This window comes from Macaca mulatta, chromosome X, assembly GCF_049350105.2.
Source record: "Macaca mulatta isolate MMU2019108-1 chromosome X, T2T-MMU8v2.0, whole genome shotgun sequence".
In the NCBI taxonomy this organism is placed as follows: domain Eukaryota; kingdom Metazoa; phylum Chordata; class Mammalia; order Primates; family Cercopithecidae; genus Macaca; species Macaca mulatta.
Window position 1 is genome coordinate 87,472,984 of NC_133426.1, and position 7,805 is coordinate 87,480,788.

Here is a 7,805-nt window from a genome sequence, read left to right on the forward strand (position 1 = left end):
CTCAATGACCTTAAAACTCAAGAAGAAACTCTAACTGTCAACCTACTTCGGATGTATCTTTTTACTGATTCATTGGATCCTCACTCATCTGTGATCTTAAACTTGTATTCTCTAGTCAGTTTTCTATACCTCAACAAGTAGAAAATTCAGAAGAGAGAAACTACTTTTTACCTTATTCCTTTATTTGTTTTTTGGTCTAAGGTAAGTCTAGTGAATGTGAGTTTTTAATCTTGAACATCCAAATGCTTGCCCATGTTTTCTTCTTTCCCTTGCCAGAAGAGAGGTTTTCAGATAAAATTGCAGATAAGATTCATTATCGGTTAAAAGTTATTTGAAGATTTCTAACATCCAGTAGGTGTCATCATTTACTTGAAAAGAATTTCAAATTTTCTTACTTTATAAGATTTCTTCTTCCTTTAAATTTATTTATAATACATATTTATTGTTTAAAATTAAAAGATTAATTGTATATATTAAGATGTACAACATGATGTTTTGATATACATATAATGAAATGATTACTACAGTCAAGCAAGTCAACACATTCAACAACCAAAAAATTATTGTTTTGTGGTAAGAGCACCTAATATCTACTCTCTTAGAAAATTTCTAGGGTATTTACTAAATCCTATCTATTGAACTTAATTTATACTTTTGGTACTATGTTTTTGCGTGAAATATGAGACATTTAAAATCTTAATATGTTTGGAATATTTAACCTTCATCCTCATCTTATAGAAGCACAGATATTAATTCATAGCTTATAAAATATGAAAACATAGATTGTGACACTTCTGAAGTTGTGCGGCTATTGTGGCACATTGAAAAAATGACATCTTTAGTTTAAAGAAATTATATTTTCACTTTATTTATTTTAATTGGCCTTAATGCTCAGGCTTTTTCTCCTTAGAAAGTTCATGAATGCTGTTTATTCTTATAAAAAGAAATGAAATAAGAATTCAAGAATTGATAAATGCCCCATGCTGCCTATATGAGAAAAGAGCCTATTTTCAAGAATAGATCAGTTTTCGGTGTAGTCCAACTGTTCACTAGTGAGGGTTGATTAGAAATAACCACCCTTCATGAGAGAATAGTGGCGACCTGTCAAATAGGTTGTGTGTTAGAAACCAACGTCTTTATTAAGAAAAATATTCAATTTAGTAAACTGATGTCATTTTAACCAAAAGCTAAAGTTAAATGTGATTTTTTAGATGCCTGTAGCAATTGATTTTCTTCAGTTTGTGTTATGCTAGGATTTGTTTTTCCTTTTCCTGTTTTGGGCTTTATCCATTCACTTAGAGCCTTACTTATCAGATCATTTTATAACAAGCTTCATATAACCTACGAATTGTTTTGTTTTGTTGTAAATTATTTGAAACACATGGGCCATCAATTGGAGCTTGCTTTAATTTAGACACATTTAAGGTGAGATAAAACGATGTTAAAACTAGTTGTCTTTAATCCTCAAAGTGTAGATATGAACACTCTGATGAAGTAGTAGAGCTCAAGTAGATTTTATTGTAAGGGGAATTGACAATCTATGCTATTACTAACATTAACTGTATAGTCCTTTAAGAGGATAAACGGACAAATGGCTGTTCAACAAGGGTATTAAATTTTAAAATGCTCTAGAATGCACAGCAAAGGTAGCGTACAGGAAGGAAGAAAGAAGGGGAGATTCACTAAGGAGGAATCATTAAAAATTATGTCTTAAGAGTCATATTCAGAGACATTTATATATATATATGTGTGTGTGTGTGTGTGTATATATATATATACACACACACACATATATGTGTGTGTTTGTGCGCTCTTACCTTCTAAGGACATGGTGACATTCTATTATTTACTTGTTTTTCAAAGACTCATTCTTTTTTGTTTGTTTATTTCTATCCTTTTTAAATTCAGTCTACGCTCACTTCCTTTGTTAAACAATAGCTGACATGCTTCAATCATTTACCACCTACTCAAAACCTTAAAAAATTATATTTTATATTGAAATGAGTAATCATTCAAGCAAATGGACATGCTCAATTCTCACAAATTTTAATGACAACAGTATAATCCACATTTACATATTTTCATTATTTCCAATAAACTAAGCATATCTTTGGAACTCCTTCCCTTGGTTTCAGGGTTAAATTGCCTAAGTGGAAATAAGATAATATTTTTAAAAATATGCTCTCTAAATAGTTTATTTGTTGGAATATATATTGTTTAGTCTACTTCATATACAGACACATGATCAATTCAGCTTTAAGGGAAAATATAATTACTCCTTCAGTTTCCTATTTGTTTTTATGTTGTAGTTTACTTCTAAATTTATTGTAAGATGGGATACTATTTAGCACTTAATTTCTTCTGAATAAGGCCCACACTGGAGATAAAAAAGGTAATAAAATATATGGTTCATGCTTTTTTGGTTTGTGAGATAGGTTTTGCTCTGAAAAATATTATTATTTGTATAGCTCTTGAAAACAGAAACATTGTTTTGTGAGTTTATGCTAATTTTTGTCTATAAAAGGTAGCATTCTATTATATTTGGTTATCTTAATTTCATCTTTAAAATAACTGTGGTAGGATTAATTTCTTGAATATTAATTTTTGCTTTGTTTACATTTTAAGAGCTTACTCAAGTCTTCGTTTCTTCCAGTCAGCCAATTGCTAATGACTATTTGAGAATTACATTGGCTAGGTTCTTGGAATTTGTGGAACTTGTTTATCAGAGAAGAGACTCCAAAGAGTAGGAGAGAGAAAAAGAGCCATACTGAAGGAACTTTGAACTTTCCAGAAAGCAGAGGAGGTGACATGATGTGTGACGGAAAAGAGTACTTATTTGCACATAGTGTCCCAGACTATAAAGTGGCTGTGGGACACCAAATCAGAAAATAGGAATAGTGGAAGGGGGTCATCTCTGAGAATGATTGGGAAAGAAGTACTTCAGAGACAGGTGGCAAGAACTGGCACTGGAGAGCAGCACCAATTTACACTCTGACCAACACAGAAGCATGCTTTTTTTTTTTAATTATTTTATTTATTTATTATTATTATACTTTAAGTTCTAGGGTACATGTGCATAACGTGCAGGTTTGTTACATATGTATACTTGTGCCATGTTGCTGTGCTGCACCCATCAACTCGTCAGCACCCATCAACACATCATTTACATCAGGTATAACTCCCAATGCAATCCCTCCCCCCCCCCACTCCCCGTGATAGGCCCCGGTGTGTGATGTTCCCCTTCCCGAGTCCAAGTGATCTCTTCGATTACCTTGAGCAGCATTTAGTATCTGAAAAAGTATTCGTTTTTAAAAATTGAATAGGTTGAAATAGGTTTTTTGATTTGCATATCTTTAATTACGGGTGAAGCTGATCGTCTTTTCATATGTTTGATGACCATTTGTATTTCCTGTCTGTGAATTTTTCGACCATATCCTTTCTTTTTCTACTGGATTTTCTCTTTCATTTTTTCAGCTGTTAATAGTGGTATTTTTTTCTAGAGAGAAGACTTAAGCTTTTATGTAGTCTTATCATTTTCCATTGTTACTTCTGGTTGTGTTTTCCTTTAGAAGAATTTCCCTATTCCAAAGGTATAAACAAATCCATTTACACTTCTCTTTATAAATTATATCATTTCACTTTTTATAGTTAAATATTTGTTCAGTCCTCTGGAATTTATTTTGGTTTCAGGAGTGGTGGATACAGCTTTATTTTTTTTTGAAAATATAAGCCAGTATCTCGGCGGCATAGAACTTACCATCTTCAGGTAAGGAAGTTGAGCATAGAGCAGTTAAACAACTCACCTAAGGTTTCTAAGTAAGTTATTAGCAAAGTTGAGACTAGAAATCTGGTCTCCTACTTAAACTTTTGGTCTGTAATTTTTCCAACAAAGTACACTGACTCATTGTCACCTTCTCTACTTAATTAAGTACTTTCCTGGCTTGACAGCATTCTGATTTACTCTAACCCATTAGAAATTAGATGAAAAAAGCTTTTAAATTTAAACAATTATCTCCTTGCCACCAGGAAAGTGTGAATTAGAAAATGATTTATTTCCTTGTATAGGGAAGATTTATACCAGGAACTTTGGAGAGAGAGAGAGAGACCAGGTGTGCTTTAGACTGGTAGTTGGCATAAGTCTGGAAGGTAATGATCATAATGCTATCATGAGAGAGGGTTGGGGTAGGAATGGTAACAAAGTAAGAAGGGAGAACTGGACTTCTTTATATTTTTCCCTTAGGCCAGATCTCACAGAATTACTACTTGTAGATAATTACTAACATATGCTTTAAATTAGTAATAACAGCTTCCACTATGTATAAGGTACTTTGTTAGGCTTTATATGAATTATCTCTGGTCCTAAGTTTACAGATGATAAAGCTAGTAATTGTTGAGTAAGAATTCAAACTCAGAGCAGTTTGATTCCAGAGCCTCTGCTCTCTTAATTAAATTTCAGTTCTTTCAACCTTTATTTTTTTCAGTGATTCTGCTTTTGAATCTTAGTTCAGAAATCCATTATTTATAAGAAAACTCATCATATAAAATTTTGCTAATGCAACTAATCTGATAGAGAATTAATTATGCTTGGTTTCCTGTCTCGTAGTTTTAAATTTTCAGTTCTCCCTGAGATACCCTGCCATCGTGCCTCCAACTGAGAAATAGCTACTACATCAATGCTTGTAGAACGTAATTATTCTGACCACAGTTGTAATTCATATGCATTAATTCCACAAATATTAATTGAGCACTACAAGGGTCCAACCTCTGTATCAGGCACTAAGGATACAAAGATTTGACTCTACTTCTTGAGAGGCTCACACTCTAATAAAAATAAGCATGCTTATAAAAATTACACTGTAATCTGAAATGTGATATAAACGAGGTATGTGAAACATAGTATGGGGACCAGAGGAAGAACCAACTAACACAGTCTGAAAGTTGGGTCAGGAAAGGACTTACTGAGGAGGCAAAGACAAACAAGAGAGATGGATGAGCATTTTAAGTAAAGGAATTAATAATAATATCATAATTTTTACCCATCCTCAAAAAGTAATATTTTTGAGAACACAGATTTTGTGTGCTAAGTATATTTTTCTTAATACACAGGAAAACAAATACGTAACTATTAAAACATTTGCCAGTGTGTCCCCACAAATTTTCTTGTGGACCACCAGTGGTAGTGTATCCACACATTGAGAAGCATTGCTCTATTAGCAATACTGGCATCGTTCCCAGGGCTCAGTGCAGCTGTGTGGGTTTTTTATATAACTGGACATTTGCTGTCCATGTAGGCTATGTCTTTCTTAAGCAGTGGTGAATGGATGACATTTTGTTTTTCTTTCTTGACTACAGAGAAGTGGAACACTGCATTGAGTATAGTTAGGTGAACTCCTGCAAACAAACTGTGTGGGGATTGAAAAGGACTTTATGAGTATCCAGAATGAATAGAAAATATGACCTTGCAGCTTCCATTTTAGGCAAACAAGGGCAGATATGAATCTTCCAGCTGATCTGTGGGATAATTTAGCCTCCTTGCTTAAGGTGTTGACTAGAAAAGACTGGTGAACATATGGCATATATACCATCATGTGTATATCACATAATTTCACTAACATATGAAAAATTAAAATTATTTACCTTTATCCCTTCATGTTAAAAACTCTCAATAAACTAGGTATTGAAGGAACTTACCTCAAAGAAAAAGAAACATATATGATAAACCCACAGCCCACATCACACTGAATGGACAAAAGCTGGAATTATTCCCCTTGAAAACTGGCACAAGACAAAGATGCCCCATCTCACCACTCCTATTCAACATAGTATTAGAAGTTCTGGCCAAGGCAATCAGGCAAGAGAAAGAAATAAAGGGCATTGAAATAGGAAGAGAGGAATTGCAGATGACATGAATCTATCTCTCAAAAACCCCATCATCTCAGCCAAAAGCTACTTAAACTGATAAGCAACTTCAGCAAAGTCTCAGGATGAAAAATCAATATGCAAAAATCACTAGCATTATTATACACCAACAACAGTCAAGCCAAGACCTGTCATGAATAAACTTTCATTTACAGTTGCCACAAAAATGACAAAATACCTAGGACTACAGCAAACTAGGGAGGTGAAAGATCTTTACAAGGAGAACTACAAACCACTGTTCAGAGAAATCAGCGACGACACAAACAAATAGAAAAACATGCCATGATCATGGAAAGGAAGAATCAATATCGTTAAAATGGCCATACTGTCCAAAGCAATTTGTAGATTCAATGCTATTCCCATTAAATTACAATTCACATTCTTCACAGAACTAGAACAAAACTGTTTTAAAATTCATATGGAACCAAAAAAGACCCAATAGCCAAAGCAATCCTAAGCAAAAAGAACAAAGCTGGAGGCATCATGCTACCCAAATTCAAACTATACTACAGGGCTAAATAACCTAACAGCATGGTACTGGCATAGACCAATGGAATAGAATACAAAACCCAGAAAAAGACCACACACCTAAAAATATCTGATCTTTGACAAACCTGACAAGAACAGTCAATAGGGAAAGGATTCCGTGTTCAATAAACAGTGCTGGGATAACTTCCTAGCGATACTCAGAATACTGAAACTGGACCCTTTCCTTACATCGTACAGAAAAATTAACTCAAGATGGATAAAGACTTAAATGTAATAACCAAGAGTATAAAAACCCTAAAAGACAACATAGGCGATGACATCCTTGAAATAGGAACAGACAAAGATTTTACAACAAAGATACCAAAAGCAATCCCAACAAAAGCTAAAATTGAAAAGTGGGATTTAATTAAACTAAAGAGCTTCTGCACAGCAACAAACAAACAAAAAACTACCCAACTACCAATAGACTGGACAGGCAATCTACAGAATGGGAAAAAAGTTGCAAACTATGCATCTGACAAAGGTCTAATATCCAGCATCTGGAAGGAACTTAAATACATTTAGAAGAAATAAAACACCACCATTAAAAAGTGGGCAAAAGACATGAACGGACAATTCTCAAAAGAAGAAATACACGCGGCCAACAATCATATTTTAAAAAGCTTAACATCACCAATCATTAGAGAAATGCAAATCAAAACCACAATGGGATACCATGTCACACCAGTCAGAATAACAATTATGAAGAAATCAAAAAAATAACAGATGCTGTGAGGTTGTGGAGAAAAATGAATGCTTATACAGTGTTTATGAAAGTATAAATTAGTTCAACCATTGTGGAAGACAGTGTGACAATTCCTCAGGTACCTACTAAAGACATAAGTACCATTCGACCCAGCAATCCTATTACTGGGTATATACCCAAAGGAATGTAAATCATTCTGTTATAAAGACACCTGCAAACATTTGTTCATTGCAGCACTATTCACAATAGCAAAGATATGGAATCAACCTAGATGTTCATCAATCATAGATGAGATAAAGAAAATGTACATATACACCATGGAATACTATGCAGCCATAAAAAATAATGAAATAATGTCCTTTGCAAGGACATGGATGGAGCTGGAGGCCAGTATGCTTAGAAAACTAACACAGGAACAGAAAACCAAATACCACATGTTCTCACTTATATGTGGGAGGTAAATGATGAGAATACATGGACACACAGAGGGGAACAACACACACTGGGACTTATCAGAGGTTGGAGGGTGAGAGGAGGGAGAGGATCAGGAAAAATAACTAATGGGTACGAGTCTTAATACCCATAAATAATCTCTTCAACAAACCCCCATAATGCACATTTGCCTATGTAACAAACCTACACCTATACCCCT